This window comes from Ranitomeya imitator, chromosome 3, assembly GCF_032444005.1.
Source record: "Ranitomeya imitator isolate aRanImi1 chromosome 3, aRanImi1.pri, whole genome shotgun sequence".
NCBI classification, from domain to species: domain Eukaryota; kingdom Metazoa; phylum Chordata; class Amphibia; order Anura; family Dendrobatidae; genus Ranitomeya; species Ranitomeya imitator.
The window spans coordinates 8,045,746-8,067,975 of record NC_091284.1 but is presented as its reverse complement, the minus strand read 5'-3'; positions in this window follow the sequence as shown (position 1 = coordinate 8,067,975).

The window sequence follows — 22,230 nt, the reverse complement described above, 5'->3', positions numbered from 1 at the left end:
CTCGGCTATACTGTAACTACTGGGGTGCAGGGGGGTTACATCCATAGTGGGGGCACACGGCCGGGGGTCCTGGGGGCGCTGCCTCTGTTCCCCATCACCCACCGTCATCATTACTGCTCCTGTCCCACCATTCAGGCCTCGGCTATACTGTAACTACTGGGGTGCAGGGGGGTTACATCCATAGTGGGGGGCACACGGCCGGGGGTCCTGGGAGCGCTGCCTCTGTTCCCCATCACCCACCGTCATCATTACTGCTCCTGTCCCACCATTCAGGCCTCGGCTATACTGTAACTACTGGGGTACAGGGGGTTACATCCATAGTGGGGGGCACACGGCCGGGGGTCCTGGGGGCGCTGCCTCTGTTCCCCATCACCCACCGTCATCATTACTGCTCCTGTCCCACCATTCAGGCCTCGGCTATACTGTAACTACTGGGGTACAGGGGGGTTACATCCATAGTGGTGGGCACACGGCCGGGGGTCCTGGGAGCGCTGCCTCTGTTCCCCATCACCCACCGTCATCATTACTGCTCCTGTCCCACCATTCAGGCCTCGGCTATACTGTAACTACTGGGGTACAGGGGGTTACATCCATAGGGGGGGCACACGGCCGGGGGTCCTGGGGGCGCTGCCTCTGTTCCCCATCACCCACCGTCATCATTACTGCTCCTGTCCCACCATTCAGGCCTCGACTATACTGTAACTACTGGGGTACAGGGGGGTTACATCCATAGTGGGGGCACACGGCCGGGGGTCCTGGGAGCGCTGCCTCTGTTCCCCATCACCCACCGTCATCATTACTGCTCCTGTCCCACCATTCAGGCCTCGGCTATACTGTAACTACTGGGGTGCAGGGGGTTACATCCATAGTGGGGGGCACACGGCCGGGGGTCCTGGGGGCGCTGCCTCTGTTCCCCATCACCCACCGTCATCATTACTGCTCCTGTCCCACCATTCAGGCCTCGGCTATACTGTAACTACTGGGGTGCAGGGGGGTTACATCCATAGTGGGGGACACACGGCCGGGGGTCCTGGGGGCGCTGCCTCTGTTCCCCATCACCCACCGTCATCATTACTGCTCCTGTCCCACCATTCAGGCCTCGGCTATACTGTAACTACTGGGGTGCAGGGGGGCTACATCCATAGTGGGGGACACACGGCCGGGGGTCCTGGGGGCGCTGCCTCTGTTCCCCATCACCCACCGTCATCATTACTGCTCCTGTCCCACCATTCAGGCCTCGGCTATACTGTAACTACTGGGGTGCAGGGGGGTTACATCCATAGTGGAGGGCACACGGCCGGGGGTCCTGGGAGCGCTGCCTCTGTTCCCCATCACCCACCGTCATCATTACTGCTCCTGTCCCACCATTCAGGCCTCGGCTATACTGTAACTACTGGGGTACAGGGGGTTACATCCATAGTGGGGGCACACGGCCGGGGGTCCTGGGAGCGCTGCCTCTGTTCCCCATCACCCACCGTCATCATTACTGCTCCTGTCCCACCATTCAGGTCTCGGCTATACTGTAACTACTGGGGTGCAGGGGGTTACATCCATAGTGGGGGCACACGGCCGGGGGTCCTGGGGGCGCTGCCTCTGTTCCCCATCACCCACCGTCATCATTACTGCTCCTGTCCCACCATTCAGGCCTCGGCTATACTGTAACTACTGGGGTACAGGGGGGTTACATCCATAGTGGGGGGCACACGGCCGGGGGTCCTGGGAGCGCTGCCTCTGTTCTCCATCACCCACCGTCATCATTACTGCCCCTGTCCCACCATTCAGGCCTCGGCTATACTGTAACTACTGGGGTACAGGGGGTTACATCCATAGTGGGGGACACACGGCCGGGGGTCCTGGGGGCGCTGCCTCTGTTCCCCATCACCCACCGTCATCATTACTGCTCCTGTCCCACCATTCAGGCCTCGGCTATACTGTAACTACTGGGGTGCAGGGGGGTTACATCCATAGTGGAGGGCACACGGCCGGGGGTCCTGGGAGCGCTGCCTCTGTTCTCCATCACCCACCGTCATCATTACTGCTCCTGTCCCACCATTCAGGCCTCGGCTATACTGTAACTACTGGGGTGCAGGGGGGTTACATCCATAGTGGGGGACACACGGCCGGGGGTCCTGGGGGCGCTGCCTCTGTTCTCCATCACCCACCGTCATCATTACTGCTCCTGTCCCACCATTCAGGCCTCGGCTATACTGTAACTACTGGGGTGCAGGGGGGTTACATCCATAGTGGGGGACACACGGCCGGGGGTCCTGGGGGCGCTGCCTCTGTTCTCCATCACCCACCGTCATCATTACTGCCCCTGTCCCACCATTCAGGCCTCGGCTATACTGTAACTACTGGGGTACAGGGGGGTTACATCCATAGTGGAGGGCACACGGCCGGGGGTCCTGGGAGCGCTGCCTCTGTTCCCCATCACCCACCGTCATCATTACTGCTCCTGTCCCACCATTCAGGCCTCGGCTATACTGTAACTACTGGGGTACAGGGGGTTACATCCATAGTGGGGGCACACGGCCGGGGGTCCTGGGGGCGCTGCCTCTGTTCCCCATCACCCACCGTCATCATTACTGCTCCTGTCCCACCATTCAGGCCTCGGCTATACTGTAACTACTGGGGTACAGGGGGGTTACATCCATAGTGGGGGACACACGGCCGGGGGTCCTGGGAGCGCTGCCTCTGTTCCCCATCACCCACCGTCATCATTACTGCTCCTGTCCCACCATTCAGGCCTCGGCTATACTGTAACTACTGGGGTGCAGGGGGGTTACATCCATAGTGGGGACACACGGCCGGGGGTCCTGGGAGCGCTGCCTCTGTTCCCCATCACCCACCGTCATCATTACTGCTCCTGTCCCACCATTCAGGCCTCGGCTATACTGTAACTACTGGGGTGCAGGGGGTTACATCCATAGTGGGGGGCACACGGCCGGGGGTCCTGGGAGCGCTGCCTCTGTTCCCCATCACCCACCGTCATCATTACTGCTCCTGTCCCACCATTCAGTCCTCGGCTATACTGTAACTACTGGGGTACAGGGGGGCTACATCCATAGTGGGGGCACACGGCCGGGGGTCCTGGGGGCGCTGCCTCTGTTCCCCATCACCCACCGTCATCATTACTGCTCCTGTCCCACCATTCAGGCCTCGGCTATACTGTAACTACTGGGGTGCAGGGGGGTTACATCCATAGTGGAGGGCACACGGCCGGGGGTCCTGGGGGCGCTGCCTCTGTTCTCCATCACCCACCGTCATCATTACTGCTCCTGTCCCACCATTCAGGCCTCGGCTATACTGTAACTACTGGGGTGCAGGGGGTTACATCCATAGTGGGGGGCACACGGCCGGGGGTCCTGGGAGCGCTGCCTCTGTTCCCCATCACCCACCGTCATCATTACTGCTCCTGTCCCACCATTCAGGCCTCGGCTATACTGTAACTACTGGGGTACAGGGGGGTTACATCCATAGTGGGGACACACGGCCGGGGGTCCTGGGAGCGCTGCCTCTGTTCCCCATCACCCACCGTCATCATTACTGCTCCTGTCCCACCATTCAGGCCTCGGCTATACTGTAACTACTGGGGTGCAGGGGGGCTACATCCATAGTGGGGGGCACACGGCCGGGGGTCCTGGGAGCGCTGCCTCTGTTCTCCATCACCCACCGTCATCATTACTGCCCCTGTCCCACCATTCAGGCCTCGGCTATACTGTAACTACTGGGGTACAGGGGGGTTACATCCATAGTGGGGACACACGGCCGGGGGTCCTGGGGGCGCTGCCTCTGTTCTCCATCACCCACCGTCATCATTACTGCCCCTGTCCCACCATTCAGGCCTCGGCTATACTGTAACTACTGGGGTGCAGGGGGGGCTACATCCATAGTGGGGGACACACGGCCGGGGGTCCTGGGAGCGCTGCCTCTGTTCCCCATCACCCACCGTCATCATTACTGCTCCTGTCCCACCATTCAGGCCTCGGCTATACTGTAACTACTGGGGTACAGGGGGTTACATCCATAGTGGGGGGCACACGGCCGGGGGTCCTGGGAGCGCTGCCTCTGTTCCCCATCACCCACCGTCATCATTACTGCTCCTGTCCCACCATTCAGGCCTCGGCTATACTGTAACTACTGGGGTGCAGGGGGGTTACATCCATAGTGGGGGGCACACGGCCGGGGGTCCTGGGAGCGCTGCCCCTGCTCCCCATCACCCACCGTCATCATTACTGCTCCTGTCCCACCATTCAGGCCTCGGCTATACTGTAACTACTGGGGTACAGGGGGTTACATCCATAGTGGGGGGCACACGGCCGGGGGTCCTGGGAGCGCTGCCTCTGTTCCCCATCACCCACCGTCATCATTACTACTCCTGTCCCACCATTCAGGCCTCGGCTATACTGTAACTACTGGGGTGCAGGGGGTTACATCCATAGTGGGGGACACACGGCCGAGGGTCCTGGGAGCGCTGCCTCTGTTCCCCATCACCCACCGTCATCATTACTGCCCCTGTCCCACCATTCAGGCCTCGGCTATACTGTAACTACTGGGGTGCAGGGGGGCTACATCCATAGTGGGGGACACACGGCCGAGGGTCCTGGGAGCGCTGCCTCTGTTCCCCATCACCCACCGTCATCATTACTGCCCCTGTCCCACCATTCAGGCCTCGGCTATACTGTAACTACTGGGGTGCAGGGGGGTTACATCCATAGTGGGGACACACGGCCGGGGGTCCTGGGAGCGCTGCCTCTGTTCCCCATCACCCACCGTCATCATTACTGCTCCTGTCCCACCATTCAGGCCTCGGCTATACTGTAACTACTGGGGTACAGGGGGGCTACATCCATAGTGGGGGGCACACGGCCGGGGGTCCTGGGAGCGCTGCCTCTGTTCCCCATCACCCACCGTCATCATTACTGCTCCTGTCCCACCATTCAGGCCTCGGCTATACTGTAACTACTGGGGTGCAGGGGGGCTACATCCATAGTGGGGGGCACACGGCCGGGGGTCCTGGGAGCGCTGCCTCTGTTCCCCATCACCCACCGTCATCATTACTGCTCCTGTCCCACCATTCAGGCCTCGGCTATACTGTAACTACTGGGGTGCAGGGGGTTACATCCATAGTGGGGGGCACACGGCCGGGGGTCCTGGGGGCGCTGCCTCTGTTCCCCATCACCCACTGTCATCATTACTGCTCCTGTCCCACCATTCAGGCCTCGGCTATACTGTAACTACTAGGGTACAGGGGGGTTACATCCATAGTGGGGGACACACGGCCGGGGGTCCTGGGAGCGCTGCCTCTGTTCTCCATCACCCACCGTCATCATTACTGCTCCTGTCCCACCATTCAGGCCTCGGCTATACTGTAACTACTGGGGTACAGGGGGGTTACATCCATAGTGGGGGGCACACGGCCGGGGGTCCTGGGAGCGCTGCCTCTGTTCCCCATCACCCACCGTCATCATTACTGCTCCTGTCCCACCATTCAGGCCTCGGCTATACTGTAACTACTGGGGTGCAGGGGGGTTACATCCATAGTGGGGGCACACGGCCGGGGGTCCTGGGAGCGCTGCCTCTGTTCCCCATCACCCACCGTCATCATTACTGCTCCTGTCCCACCATTCAGGCCTCGGCTATACTGTAACTACTGGGGTACAGGGGGGTTACATCCATAGTGGGGGCACACGGCCGGGGGTCCTGGGAGCGCTGCCTCTGTTCCCCATCACCCACCGTCATCATTACTGCTCCTGTCCCACCATTCAGGCCTCGGCTATACTGTAACTACTGGGGTGCAGGGGGTTACATCCATAGTGGGGGGCACACGGCCGGGGGTCCTGGGGGCGCTGCCTCTGTTCCCCATCACCCACCGTCATCATTACTGCTCCTGTCCCACCATTCAGGCCTCGGCTATACTGTAACTACTGGGGTACAGGGGGTTACATCCATAGTGGGGGGCACACGGCCGGGGGTCCTGGGAGCGCTGCCTCTGTTCCCCATCACCCACCGTCATCATTACTGCTCCTGTCCCACCATTCAGGCCTCGGCTATACTGTAACTACTGGGGTACAGGGGGTTACATCCATAGTGGGGGCACACGGCCGGGGCTCCTGGGGGTGCTGCCTCTGTTCCCCATCACCCACCGTCATCATTACTGCTCCTGTCCCACCATTCAGTCCTCGGCTATACTGTAACTACTGGGGTACAGGGGGTTACATCCATAGTGGGGGACACACGGCCGGGGGTCCTGGGGGCGCTGCCTCTGTTCCCCATCACCCACCGTCATCATTACTGCTCCTGTCCCACCATTCAGGCCTCGGCTATACTGTAACTACTGGAGTACAGGGGGGTTACATCCATAGTGGGGGCACACGGCCGGGGGTCCTGGGGGTGCTGCCTCTGTTCCCCATCACCCACCGTCATCATTACTGCCCCTGTCCCACCATTCAGGCCTCGGCTATACTGTAACTACTGGAGTACAGGGGGGTTACATCCATAGTGGGGGCACACGGCCGGGGGTCCTGGGGGTGCTGCCTCTGTTCCCCATCACCCACCGTCATCATTACTGCCCCTGTCCCACCATTCAGGCCTCAGCTATACTGTAACTACTGGGGTGCAGGGGGGTTACATCCATAGTGGGGGGCACACGGCCGGGGGTCCTGGGGGCGCTGCCTCTGTTCCCCATCACCCACCGTCATCATTACTGCTCCTGTCCCACCATTCAGGCCTCGGCTATACTGTAACTACTGGGGTACAGGGGGTTACATCCATAGTGGGGGGCACACGGCCGGGGGTCCTGGGAGCGCTGCCTCTGTTCCCCATCACCCACCGTCATCATTACTGCTCCTGTCCCACCATTCAGGCCTCGGCTATACTGTAACTACTGGGGTACAGGGGGTTACATCCATAGTGGGGGGCACACGGCCGGGGGTCCTGGGGGCGCTGCCTCTGTTCCCCATCACCCACCGTCATCATTACTGCTCCTGTCCCACCATTCAGGCCTCGGCTATACTGTAACTACTGGGGTACAGGGGGGTTACATCCATAGTGGGGGGCACACGGCCGGGGGTCCTGGGAGCGCTGCCTCTGTTCTCCATCACCCACCGTCATCATTACTGCTCCTGTCCCACCATTCAGGCCTCGGCTATACTGTAACTACTGGGGTACAGGGGGTTACATCCATAGTGGGGGCACACGGCCGGGGGTCCTGGGAGCGCTGCCTCTGTTCCCCATCACCCACCGTCATCATTACTGCTCCTGTCCCACCATTCAGGCCTCGGCTATACTGTAACTACTGGGGTGCAGGGGGGCTACATCCATAGTGGGGGCACACGGCCGGGGGTCCTGGGAGCGCTGCCTCTGTTCCCCATCACCCACCGTCATCATTACTGCTCCTGTCCCACCATTCAGGCCTCGGCTATACTGTAACTACTGGGGTGCAGGGGGGCTACATCCATAGTGGGGGACACACGGCCGGGGGTCCTGGGAGCGCTGCCTCTGTTCCCCATCACCCACCGTCATCATTACTGCTCCTGTCCCACCATTCAGGCCTCGGCTATACTGTAACTACTGGAGTACAGGGGGGTTACATCCATAGTGGGGACACACGGCCGGGGGTCCTGGGAGCGCTGCCTCTGTTCCCCATCACCCACCGTCATCATTACTGCTCCTGTCCCACCATTCAGGCCTCGGCTATACTGTAACTACTGGGGTGCAGGGGGGCTACATCCATAGTGGGGGCACACGGCCGGGGGTCCTGGGAGCGCTGCCTCTGTTCCCCATCACCCACCGTCATCATTACTGCTCCTGTCCCACCATTCAGGCCTCGGCTATACTGTAACTACTGGGGTGCAGGGGGGTTACATCCATAGTGGGGGACACACGGCCGGGGGTCCTGGGAGCGCTGCCTCTGTTCCCCATCACCCACCGTCATCATTACTGCTCCTGTCCCACCATTCAGGCCTCGGCTATACTGTAACTACTGGGGTACAGGGGGGTTACATCCATAGTGGGGGGCACACGGCCGGGGGTCCTGGGAGCGCTGCCTCTGTTCCCCATCACCCACCGTCATCATTACTGCTCCTGTCCCACCATTCAGGCCTCGGCTATACTGTAACTACTGGGGTACAGGGGGGTTACATCCATAGTGGGGGGCACACGGCCGGGGGTCCTGGGAGCGCTGCCTCTGTTCTCCATCACCCACCGTCATCATTACTGCTCCTGTCCCACCATTCAGGCCTCGGCTATACTGTAACTACTGGGGTGCAGGGGGGCTACATCCATAGTGGGGGCACACGGCCGGGGGTCCTGGGAGCGCTGCCTCTGTTCCCCATCACCCACCGTCATCATTACTGCTCCTGTCCCACCATTCAGGCCTCGGCTATACTGTAACTACTGGGGTGCAGGGGGGCTACATCCATAGTGGGGGGCACACGGCCGGGGGTCCTGGGGGCGCTGCCTCTGTTCCCCATCACCCACCGTCATCATTACTGCTCCTGTCCCACCATTCAGGCCTCGGCTATACTGTAACTACTGGGGTACAGGGGGTTACATCGATAGTGGGGGACACACGGCCGGGGGTCCTGGGGGCGCTGCCTCTGTTCCCCATCACCCACCGTCATCATTACTGCTCCTGTCCCACCATTCAGGCCTCGGCTATACTGTAACTACTGGGGTACAGGGGGGTTACATCCATAGTGGGGGGCACACGGCCGGGGGTCCTGGGGGCGCTGCCTCTGTTCCCCATCACCCACCGTCATCATTACTGCTCCTGTCCCACCATTCAGGCCTCGGCTATACTGTAACTACTGGGGTACAGGGGGGTTACATCCATAGTGGGGGGCACACGGCCGGGGGTCCTGGGGGCGCTGCCTCTGTTCCCCATCACCCACCGTCATCATTACTGCTCCTGTCCCACCATTCAGGCCTCGGCTATACTGTAACTACTGGGGTGCAGGGGGGTTACATCCATAGTGGGGGGCACACGGCCGGGGGTCCTGGGGGCGCTGCCTCTGTTCCCCATCACCCACCGTCATCATTACTGCTCCTGTCCCACCATTCAGGCCTCGGCTATACTGTAACTACTGGGGTGCAGGGGGGTTACATCCATAGTGGGGGCACACGGCCGGGGGTCCTGGGAGCGCTGCCTCTGTTCCCCATCACACACCGTCATCATTACTGCTCCTGTCCCACCATTCAGGCCTCGGCTATACTGTAACTACTGGGGTGCAGGGGGGTTACATCCATAGTGGGGACACACGGCCGGGGGTCCTGGGAGCGCTGCCTCTGCTCCCCATCACCCACCGTCATCATTACTGCTCCTGTCCCACCATTCAGGCCTCGGCTATACTGTAACTACTGGGGTGCAGGGGGTTACATCCATAGTGGGGGGCACACGGCCGGGGGTCCTGGGGGCGCTGCCTCTGCTCCCCATCACCCACCGTCATCATTACTGCCCCTGTCCCACCATTCAGGCCTCGGCTATACTGTAACTACTGGGGTACAGGGGGTTACATCCATAGTGGGGGGCACACGGCCGGGGGTCCTGGGAGCGCTGCCTCTGTTCCCCATCACCCACCGCCATCATTACTGCCCCTGTCCCACCATTCAGTCCTCGGCTATACTGTAACTACTGGGGTACAGGGGGGTTACATCCATAGTGGGGGCACACGGCCGGGGGTCCTGGGGGCGCTGCCTCTGTTCCCCATCACCCACCGTCATCATTACTGCTCCTGTCCCACCATTCAGGCCTCGGCTATACTGTAACTACTGGGGTACAGGGGGGTTACATCTATAGTGGGGGGCACACGGCCGGGGGTCCTGGGGGCGCGGCCTCTGCTCCCCATCACCCACCGTCATCATTACTGCTCCTGTCCCACCATTCAGGCCTCGGCTATACTGTAACTACTGGGGTGCAGGGGGTTACATCCATAGTGGGGGACACACGGCCGGGGGTCCTGGGGGCGCTGCCTCTGTTCCCCATCACCCACCGTCATCATTACTGCTCCTGTCCCACCATTCAGGCCTCGGCTATACTGTAACTACTGGGGTACAGGGGGTTACATCGATAGTGGGGGACACACGGCCGGGGGTCCTGGGGGCGCTGCCTCTGTTCCCCATCACCCACCGTCATCATTACTGCTCCTGTCCCACCATTCAGTCCTCGGCTATACTGTAACTACTGGGGTACAGGGGGGTTACATCCATAGTGGGGGACACACGGCCGGGGGTCCTGGGAGCGCTGCCTCTGTTCCCCATCACCCACCGTCATCATTACTGCTCCTGTCCCACCATTCAGGCCTCGGCTATACTGTAACTACTGGGGTACAGGGGGGTTACATCCATAGTGGGGGCACACGGCCGGGGGTCCTGGGGGCGCTGCCTCTGTTCCCCATCACCCACCGTCATCATTACTGCTCCTGTCCCACCATTCAGGCCTCGGCTATACTGTAACTACTGGGGTGCAGGGGGGTTACATCCATAGTGGGGGGCACACGGCCGGGGGTCCTGGGGGCGCTGTCTCTGTTCCCCATCACCCACCGTCATCATTACTGCTCCTGTCCCACCATTCAGGCCTCGGCTATACTGCAACTACTGGGGTACAGGGGGGTTACATCCATAGTGGGGGCACACGGCCGGGGGTCCTGGGGGCGCTGCCTCTGTTCCCCATCACCCACCGTCATCATTACTGCTCCTGTCCCACCATTCAGGCCTCGGCTATACTGTAACTACTGGGGTACAGGGGGGTTACATCCATAGTGGGGGGCACACGGCCGGGGGTCCTGGGAGCGCTGCCTCTGTTCCCCATCACCCACCGTCATCATTACTGCCCCTGTCCCACCATTCAGGCCTCGGCTATACTGTAACTACTGGGGTACAGGGGGCTACATCCATAGTGGGGGGCACACGGCCGGGGGTCCTGGGGGCGCTGCCTCTGTTCCCCATCACCCACCGTCATCATTACTGCTCCTGTCCCACCATTCAGGCCTCGGCTATACTGTAACTACTGGGGTGCAGGGGGGTTACTTCCATAGTGGGGGGCACACGGCCGGGGGTCCTGGGGGCGCTGCCTCTGTTCCCCATCACCCACCGTCATCATTACTGCTCCTGTCCCACCATTCAGGCCTCGGCTATACTGTAACTACTGGGGTGCAGGGGGGCTACATCCATAGTGGGGGGACACACGGCCGGGGGTCCTGGGGGCGCTGTCTCTGTTCCCCATCACCCACCGTCATCATTACTGCTCCTGTCCCACCATTCAGGCCTCGGCTATACTGTAACTACTGGGGTACAGGGGGGTTACATCCATAGTGGGGGCACACGGCCGGGGGTCCTGGGGGCGCTGCCTCTGTTCCCCATCACCCACCGTCATCATTACTGCTCCTGTCCCACCATTCAGGCCTCGGCTATACTGTAACTACTGGGGTGCAGGGGGGTTACATCCATAGTGGGGGGCACACGGCCGGGGGTCCTGGGGGCGCTGTCTCTGTTCCCCATCACCCACCGTCATCATTACTGCTCCTGTCCCACCATTCAGGCCTCGGCTATACTGCAACTACTGGGGTACAGGGGGGTTACATCCATAGTGGGGGCACACGGCCGGGGGTCCTGGGGGCGCTGCCTCTGTTCCCCATCACCCACCGTCATCATTACTGCTCCTGTCCCACCATTCAGGCCTCGGCTATACTGTAACTACTGGGGTGCAGGGGGGTTACTTCCATAGTGGGGGGCACACGGCCGGGGGTCCTGGGGGCGCTGCCTCTGTTCCCCATCACCCACCGTCATCATTACTGCTCCTGTCCCACCATTCAGGCCTCGGCTATACTGTAACTACTGGGGTGCAGGGGGGCTACATCCATAGTGGGGGGACACACGGCCGGGGGTCCTGGGGGCGCTGTCTCTGTTCCCCATCACCCACCGTCATCATTACTGCTCCTGTCCCACCATTCAGGCCTCGGCTATACTGTAACTACTGGGGTACAGGGGGTTACATCCATAGTGGGGGCACACGGCCGGGGGTCCTGGGGGCGCTGCCTCTGTTCCCCATCACCCACCGTCATCATTACTGCTCCTGTCCCACCATTCAGGCCTCGGCTATACTGTAACTACTGGGGTGCAGGGGGTTACATCCATAGTGGGGGGCACACGGCCGGGGGTCCTGGGAGCGCTGCCTCTGTTCCCCATCACCCACCGTCATCATTACTGCTCCTGTCCCACCATTCAGGCCTCGGCTATACTGTAACTACTGGGGTGCAGGGGGGTTACATCCATAGTGGGGGCACACGGCCGGGGGTCCTGGGAGCGCTGCCTCTGTTCCCCATCACACACCGTCATCATTACTGCTCCTGTCCCACCATTCAGGCCTCGGCTATACTGTAACTACTGGGGTACAGGGGGTTACATCCATAGTGGGGGGCACACGGCCGGGGGTCCTGGGAGCGCTGCCTCTGTTCTCCATCACCCACCGTCATCATTACTGCTCCTGTCCCACCATTCAGGCCTCGGCTATACTGTAACTACTGGGGTGCAGGGGGGTTACATCCATAGTGGGGGGCACACGGCCGGGGGTCCTGGGGGCGCTGCCTCTGTTCCCCATCACCCACCGTCATCATTACTGCTCCTGTCCCACCATTCAGGCCTCGGCTATACTGTAACTACTGGGGTGCAGGGGGGTTACATCCATAGTGGGGGGCACACGGCCGGGGGTCCTGGGAGCGCTGCCTCTGTTCCCCATCACCCACCGTCATCATTACTGCTCCTGTCCCACCATTCAGGTCTCGGCTATACTGTAACTACTGGGGTACAGGGGGGTTACTTCCATAGTGGGGGGCACACGGCCGGGGGTCCTGGGGGCGCTGCCTCTGTTCCCCATCACCCACCGTCATCATTACTGCTCCTGTCCCACCATTCAGGCCTCGGCTATACTGTAACTACTGGGGTGCAGGGGGGCTACATCCATAGTGGGGGGCACACGGCCGGGGGTCCTGGGGGCGCTGCCTCTGTTCCCCATCACCCACCGTCATCATTACTGCTCCTGTCCCACCATTCAGGTCTCGGCTATACTGTAACTACTGGGGTGCAGGGGGGCTACATCCATAGTGGGGGGCACACGGCCGGGGGTCCTGGGGGCGCTGCCTCTGTTCCCCATCACCCACCGTCATCATTACTGCTCCTGTCCCACCATTCAGGCCTCGGCTATACTGTAACTACTGGGGTACAGGGGGGCTACATCCATAGTGGGGGCATACGGCCGGGGGTCCTGGGGGCGCTGCCTCTGTTCCCCATCACCCACCGTCATCATTACTGCTCCTGTCCCACCATTCAGGCCTCGGCTATACTGTAACTACTGGGGTACAGGGGGGTTATATCCATAGTGGGGGCACACGGCCGGGGGTCCTGGGGGCGCTGCCTCTGTTCCCCATCCCCCACCGTCATCATTACTGCTCCTGTCCCACCATTCAGGCCTCGGCTATACTGTAACTACTGGGGTGCAGGGGGGTTACATCCATAGTGGGGACACACGGCCGGGGGTCCTGGGAGCGCTGCCTCTGTTCCCCATCACCCACCGTCATCATTACTGCTCCTATCCCACCATTCAGGCCTCGGCTATACTGTAACTACTGGGGTGCAGGGGGTTACATCCATAGTGGGGGACACACGGCCGGGGGTCCTGGGGGCGCTGCCTCTGTTCCCCATCACCCACCGTCATCATTACTGCTCCTGTCCCACCATTCAGGCCTCGGCTATACTGTAACTACTGGGGTGCAGGGGGTTACATCCATAGTGGGGGGCACACGGCCGGGGGTCCTGGGGGCGCTGCCTCTGTTCCCCATCACCCACCGTCATCATTACTGCTCCTGTCCCACCATTCAGGCCTCGGCTATACTGTAACTACTGGGGTACAGGGGGTTACATCCATAGTGGGGGCACACGGCCGGGGGTCCTGGGAGCGCTGCCTCTGTTCCCCATCACCCACCGTCATCATTACTGCTCCTGTCCCACCATTCAGGCCTCGGCTATACTGTAACTACTGGGGTGCAGGGGGGCTACATCCATAGTGGGGGGCACACGGCCGGGGGTCCTGGGGGCGCTGCCTCTGTTCCCCATCACCCACCGTCATCATTACTGCTCCTGTCCCACCATTCAGGCCTCGGCTATACTGTAACTACTGGAGTACAGGGGGTTACATCCATAGTGGGGGCACACGGCCGGGGGTCCTGGGGGCGCTGCCTCTGTTCTCCATCACCCACCGTCATCATTACTGCTCCTGTCCCACCATTCAGGCCTCGGCTATACTGTAACTACTGGGGTACAGGGGGTTACATCCATAGTGGGGGGCACACGGCCGGGGGTCCTGGGGGCGCTGCCCCTGTTCCCCATCACCCACCGTCATCATTACTGCTCCTGTCCCACCATTCAGGCCTCGGCTATACTGTAACTACTGGGGTGCAGGGGGGTTACATCCATAGTGGGGGGCACACGGCCGGGGGTCCTGGGGGCGCTGCCCCTGTTCCCCATCACCCACCGTCATCATTACTGCTCCTGTCCCACCATTTAGGCCTCGGCTATACTGTAACTACTGGGGTACAGGGGGGTTACATCCATAGTGGGGGGCACACGGCCGGGGGTCCTGGGGGCGCTGCCTCTGTTCCCCATCACCCACCGTCATCATTACTGCTCCTGTCCCACCATTCAGGCCTCGGCTATACTGTAACTACTGGGGTACAGGGGGGTTACATCCATAGTGGGGGGCACACGGCCGGGGGTCCTGGGAGCGCTGCCTCTGTTCCCCATCACCCACCGTCATCATTACTGCTCCTGTCCCACCATTCAGGCCTCGGCTATACTGTAACTACTGGGGTACAGGGGGGCTACATCCATAGTGGGGGGCACACGGCCGGGGGTCCTGGGAGCGCTGCCTCTGTTCCCCATCACCCACTGTCATCATTACTGCTCCTGTCCCACCATTCAGGCCTCGGCTATACTGTAACTACTGGGGTACAGGGGGGCTACATCCATAGTGGGGGGCACACGGCCGGGGGTCCTGGGAGCGCTGCCTCTGTTCCCCATCACCCACTGTCATCATTACTGCTCCTGTCCCACCATTCAGGCCTCGGCTATACTGTAACTACTGGGGTACAGGGGGGCTACATCCATAGTGGGGGACACACGGCCGGGGGTCCTGGGAGCGCTGCCTCTGTTCCCCATCACCCACCGTCATCATTACTGCTCCTGTCCCACCATTCAGGCCTCGGCTATACTGTAACTACTGGGGTACAGGGGGGTTACATCCATAGTGGGGGGCACACGGCCGGGGGTCCTGGGGAGCGCTGCCTCTGTTCCCCATCACCCACCGTCATCATTACTGCTCCTGTCCCACCATTCAGGCCTCGGCTATACTGTAACTACTGGGGTACAGGGGGGTTACATCCATAGTGGGGGGCACACGGCCAGGGGTCCTGGGAGCGCTGCCTCTGTTCCCCATCACCCACCGTCATCATTACTGCCCCTGTCCCACCATTCAGGCCTCGGCTATACTGTAACTACTGGGGTGCAGGGGGCTACATCCATAGTGGGGGACACACGGCCGGGGGTCCTGGGAGCGCTGCCTCTGTTCCCCATCACCCACCGTCATCATTACTGCTCCTGTCCCACTATTCAGGCCTCGGCTATACTGTAACTACTGGGGTACAGGGGGCTACATCCATAGTGGGGGGCACACGGCCGGGGGTCCTGGGAGCGCTGCCTCTGTTCCCCATCACCCACCGTCATCATTACTGCTCCTGTCCCACCATTCAGGCCTCGGCTATACTGTAACTACTGGGGTACAGGGGGGTTACATCCATAGTGGGGGGCACACGGCCGGGGGTCCTGGGAGCGCTGCCTCTGTTCCCCATCACCCACCGTCATCATTACTGCTCCTGTCCCACCATTCAGGCCTCGGCTATACTGTAACTACTGGGGTGCAGGGGGGTTACATCCATAGTGGGGGGCACACGGCCGGGGGTCCTGGGGGCGCTGCCTCTGTTCCCCATCACCCACCGTCATCATTACTGCCCCTGTCCCACCATTCAGGCCTCGGCTATAATGTAACTACTGGGGTACAGGGGGTTACATCCATAGTGGGGGGCACACGGCCGGGGGTCCTGGGGGCGCTGCCTCTGTTCCCCATCACCCACCGTCATCATTACTGCTCCTGTCCCACCATTCAGGCCTCGGCTATACTGTAACTACTGGGGTACAGGGGGGTTACATCCATAGTGGGGGGCACACGGCCGGGGGTCCTGGGAGCGCTGCCTCTGTTCCCCATCACCCACCGTCATCATTACTGCTCCTGTCCCACCATTCAGGCCTCGGCTATACTGTAACTACTGGGGTACAGGGGGGTTATATCCATAGTGGGGGCACACGGCCGGGGGTCCTGGGGGCGCTGCCTCTGTTCCCCATCACCCACCGTCATCATTACTGCCCCTGTCCCACCATTCAGGCCTCGGCTATACTGTAACTACTGGGGTACAGGGGGGTTACATCCATAGTGGGGGCACACGGCCGGGGGTCCTGGGGGCGCTGCCTCTGTTCCCCATCACCCACCGTCATCATTACTGCCCCTGTCCCACCATTCAGGCCTCGGCTATACTGTAACTACTGGGGTGCAGGGGGTTACATCCATAGTGGGGGGCACACGGCCGGGGGTCCTGGGAGCGCTGCCTCTGTTCCCCATCACCCACCGTCATCATTACTGCTCCTGTCCCACCATTCAGGCCTCGGCTATACTGTAACTACTGGGGTGCAGGGGGTTACATCCATAGTGGGGGGCACACGGCCGGGGGTCCTGGGAGCGCTGCCTCTGTTCCCCATCACCCACCGTCATCATTACTGCCCCTGTCCCACCATTCAGGCCTCGGCTATACTGTAACTACTGGGGTGCAGGGGGTTACATCCATAGTGGGGGGCACACGGCCGGGGGTCCTGGGAGCGCTGCCTCTGTTCCCCATCACCCACCGTCATCATTACTGCTCCTGTCCCACCATTCAGGCCTCGGCTATACTGTAACTACTGGGGTACAGGGGGGTTACATCCATAGTGGGGGACACGGCCGGGGATCCTGGGGGCGCTGCCTCTGTTCCCCATCACCCACCGTCATCATTACTGCTCCTGTCCCACCATTCAGGCCTCGGCTATACTGTAACTACTGGGGTACAGGGGGGTTACATCCATAGTGGGGGACACACGGCCGGGGGTCCTGGGAGCGCTGCCTCTGTTCCCCATCACCCACCGTCATCATTACTGCTCCTATCCCACCATTCAGGCCTCGGCTATACTGTAACTACTGGGGTACAGGGGGGTTACATCCATAGTGGGGGGCACACGGCCGGGGGTCCTGGGAGCGCTGCCTCTGTTCTCCATCACCCACCGTCATCATTACTGCTCCTGTCCCACCATTCAGGCCTCGGCTATACTGTAACTACTGGGGTACAGGGGGCTACATCCATAGTGGGGGGCACACGGCCGGGGGTCCTGGGGGCGCTGCCTCTGTTCCCCATCACCCACCGTCATCATTACTGCCCCTGTCCCACCATTCAGGCCTCGGCTATACTGTAACTACTGGGGTACAGGGGGTTACATCCATAGTGGGGGACACACGGCCGGGGGTCCTGGGGGCGCTGCCTCTGTTCCCCATCACCCACCGTCATCATTACTGCTCCTGTCCCACCATTCAGGCCTCGGCTATACTGTAACTACTGGGGTACAGGGGGTTACATCCATAGTGGGGGACACACGGCCGGGGGTCCTGGGAGCGCTGCCTCTGTTCCCCATCACCCACCGTCATCATTACTGCTCCTGTCCCACCATTCAGGCCTCGGCTATACTGTAACTACTGGGGTACAGGGGGGCTACATCCATAGTGGGGGCACACGGCCGGGGGTCCTGGGAGCGCTGCCTCTGTTCCCCATCACCCACCGTCATCATTACTGCTCCTGTCCCACCATTCAGGCCTCGGCTATACTGTAACTACTGGGGTACAGGGGGGTTACATCCATAGTGGGGGACACACGGCCGGGGGTCCTGGGAGCGCTGCCTCTGTTCTCCATCACCCACCGTCATCATTACTGCTCCTGTCCCACCATTCAGGCCTCGGCTATACTGTAACTACTGGGGTACAGGGGGGTTACATCCATAGTGGGGACACACGGCCGGGGGTCCTGGGGGCGCTGCCTCTGTTCCCCATCACCCACCGTCATCATTACTGCTCCTGTCCCACCATTCAGGCCTCGGCTATACTGTAACTACTGGGGTGCAGGGGGGTAACATCCATAGTGGGGGACACACGGCCGGGGGTCCTGGGAGCGCTGCCTCTGTTCCCCATCACCCACCGTCATCATTACTGCTCCTGTCCCACCATTCAGGCCTCGGCTATACTGTAACTACTGGAGTACAGGGGGGTTACATCCATAGTGGGGGGCACACGGCCGGGGGTCCTGGGGGCGCTGCCTCTGTTCCCCATCACCCACCGTCATCATTACTGCTCCTGTCCCACCATTCAGGCCTCGGCTATACTGTAACTACTGGGGTACAGGGGGGTTACATCCATAGTGGGGGGCACACGGCCAGGGGTCCTGGGGGCGCTGCCTCTGTTCCCCATCACCCACCGTCATCATTACTGCTCCTGTCCCACCATTCAGGCCTCGGCTATACTGTAACTACTGGGGTACAGGGGGTTACATCCATAGTGGGGGGCACACGGCCGGGGGTCCTGGGAGCGCTGCCTCTGTTCCCCATCACCCACCGTCATCATTACTGCTCCTGTCCCACCATTCAGGCCTCGGCTATACTGTAACTACTGGGGTACAGGGGGGTTACATCCATAGTGGGGGGCACACGGCCAGGGGTCCTGGGGGTGCTGCCTCTGTTTCCCATCACCCACCGTCATCATTACTGCTCCTGTCCCACCATTCAGGCCTCGGCTATACTGTAACTACTGGGGTACAGGGGGTTACATCCATAGTGGGGGACACACGGCCGGGGGTCCTGGGAGCGCTGCCTCTGTTCCCCATCACCCACCGTCATCATTACTGCTCCTGTCCCACCATTCAGGCCTCGGCTATACTGTAACTACTGGGGTGCAGGGGGGTTACATCCATAGTGGGGGCACACGGCCGGGGGTCCTGGGAGCGCTGCCTCTGTTCCCCATCACCCACCGTCATCATTACTGCTCCTGTCCCACCATTCAGGCCTCGGCTATACTGTAACTACTGGGGTGCAGGGGGTTACATCCATAGTGGGGGGCACACGGCCGGGGGTCCTGGGGGCGCTGCCTCTGTTCCCCATCACCCACCGTCATCATTACTGCTCCTGTCCCACCATTCAGGCCTCGGCTATACTGTAACTACTGGGGTGCAGGGGGTTACATCCATAGTGGGGGGCACACGGTCGGGGGTCCTGGGAGCGCTGCCTCTGTTCCCCATCACCCACCGTCATCATTACTGCTCCTGTCCCACCATTCAGGCCTCGGCTATACTGTAACTACTGGGGTACAGGGGGTTACATCCATAGTGGGGGGCACACGGCCGGGGGTCCTGGGGGCGCTGCCTCTGTTCCCCATCACCCACCGTCATCATTACTGCCCCTGTCCCACCATTCAGGCCTCGGCTATACTGTAACTACTGGGGTGCAGGGGGGTTACATCCATAGTGGGGGGCACACGGCCGGGGGTCCTGGGAGCGCTGCCTCTGTTCCCCATCACCCACCGTCATCATTACTGCTCCTGTCCCACCATTCAGGCCTCGGCTATACTGTAACTACTGGGGTACAGGGGGTTACATCCATAGTGGGGGCACACGGCCGGGGGTCCTGGGAGCGCTGCCTCTGTTCCCCATCACCCACCGTCATCATTACTGCTCCTGTCCCACCATTCAGGCCTCGGCTATACTGTAACTACTGGGGTACAGGGGGGTTATATCCATAGTGGGGGCACACGGCCGGGGGTCCTGGGGGCGCTGCCTCTGTTCCCCATCACCCACCGTCATCATTACTGCTCCTGTCCCACCATTCAGGCCTCGGCTATACTGTAACTACTGGGGTACAGGGGGGTTACATCCATAGTGGGGGGCACACGGCCGGGGGTCCTGGGAGCGCTCCCTCTGTTCCCCATCACCCACCGTCATCATTACTGCTCCTGTCCCACCATTCAGGCCTCGGCTATACTGTAACTACTGGGGTACAGGGGGGCTACATCCATAGTGGGGGCACACGGCCGGGGGTCCTGGGAGCGCTGCCTCTGCTCCCCATCACCCACCGTCATCATTACTGCTCCTGTCCCACCATTCAGGCCTCGGCTATACTGTAACTACTGGGGTGCAGGGGGGTTACATCCATAGTGGGGGCACACGGCCGGGGGTCCTGGGAGCGCTGCCTCTGTTCCCCATCACCCACCGTCATCATTACTGCCCCTGTCCCACCATTCAGGCCTCGGCTATACTGTAACTACTGGGGTACAGGGGGTTACATCCATAGTGGGGGGCACACGGCCGGGGGTCCTGGGAGCGCTGCCTCTGTTCCCCATCACCCACCGTCATCATTACTGCTCCTGTCCCACCATTCAGGCCTCGGCTATACTGTAACTACTGGGGTGCAGGGGGTTATATCCATAGTGGGGGCACACGGCCGGGGGTCCTGGGAGCGCTGCCTCTGTTCCCCATCACCCACCGTCATCATTACTGCTCCTGTCCCACCATTCAGGCCTCGGCTATAATGTAACTACTGGGGTGCAGGGGGTTACATCCATAGTGGGGGCACACGGCCGGGGGTCCTGGGGGCGCTGCCTCTGTTCCCCATCACCCACCGTCATCATTACTGCTCCTGTCCCACCATTCAGGCCTCGGCTATACTGTAACTACTGGAGTACAGGGGGGTTACATCCATAGTGGGGGGCACACGGCCGGGGGTCCTGGGAGCGCTGCCTCTGTTCCCCATCACCCACCGTCATCATTACTGCTCCTGTCCCACCATTCAGGCCTCGGCTATACTGTAACTACTGGGGTGCAGGGGGGTTACATCCATAGTGGGGGGCACACGGCCGGGGGTCCTGGGAGCGCTGCCTCTGTTCCCCATCACACACTGTCATCATTACTGCTCCTGTCCCACCATTCAGGCCTCGGCTATAATGTAACTACTGGGGTGCAGGGGGGTTACATCCATAGTGGGGGGCACACGGCCGGGGGTCCTGGGAGCGCTGCCTCTGTTCCCCATCACCCACCGTCATCATTACTGCTCCTGTCCCACCATTCAGGCCTCGGCTATACTGTAACTACTGGGGTACAGGGGGTTACATCCATAGTGGGGGGCACACGGCCGGGGGTCCTGGGAGCGCTCCCTCTGTTCCCCATCACCCACCGTCATCATTACTGCTCCTGTCCCACCATTCAGGCCTCGGCTATACTGTAACTACTGGGGTACAGGGGGGTTACATCCATAGTGGGGGGCACACGGCCGGGGGTCCTGGGAGCGCTCCCTCTGTTCCCCATCACCCACCGTCATCATTACTGCTCCTGTCCCACCATTCAGGCCTCGGCTATACTGTAACTACTGGGGTACAGGGGGGTTACATCCATAGTGGGGGCACACGGCCGGGGGTCCTGGGAGCGCTCCCTCTGTTCCCCATCACCCACCGTCATCATTACTGCTCCTGTCCCACCATTCAGGCCTCGGCTATACTGTAACTACTGGGGTACAGGGGGGTTACATCCATAGTGGGGGGCACACGGCCGGGGGTCCTGGGAGCGCTCCCTCTGTTCCCCATCACCCACCGTCATCATTACTGCTCCTGTCCCACCATTCAGGCCTCGGCTATACTGTAACTACTGGGGTACAGGGGGGCTACATCCATAGTGGGGGCACACGGCCGGGGGTCCTGGGAGCGCTGCCTCTGTTCCCCATCACCCACGGTCATCATTACTGCTCCTGTCCCACCATTCAGGCCTCGGCTATACTGTAACTACTGGGGTACAGGGGGTTACATCCATAGTGGGGGCACACGGCCGGGGGTCCTGGGGGCGCTGCCTCTGCTCCCCATCACCCACCGTCATCATTACTGCTCCTGTCCCACCATTCAGGCCTCGGCTATACTGTAACTACTGGGGTGCAGGGGGTTACATCCATAGTGGGGGCACACGGCCGGGGGTCCTGGGAGCGCTGCCTCTGTTCCCCATCACCCACCGTCATCATTAC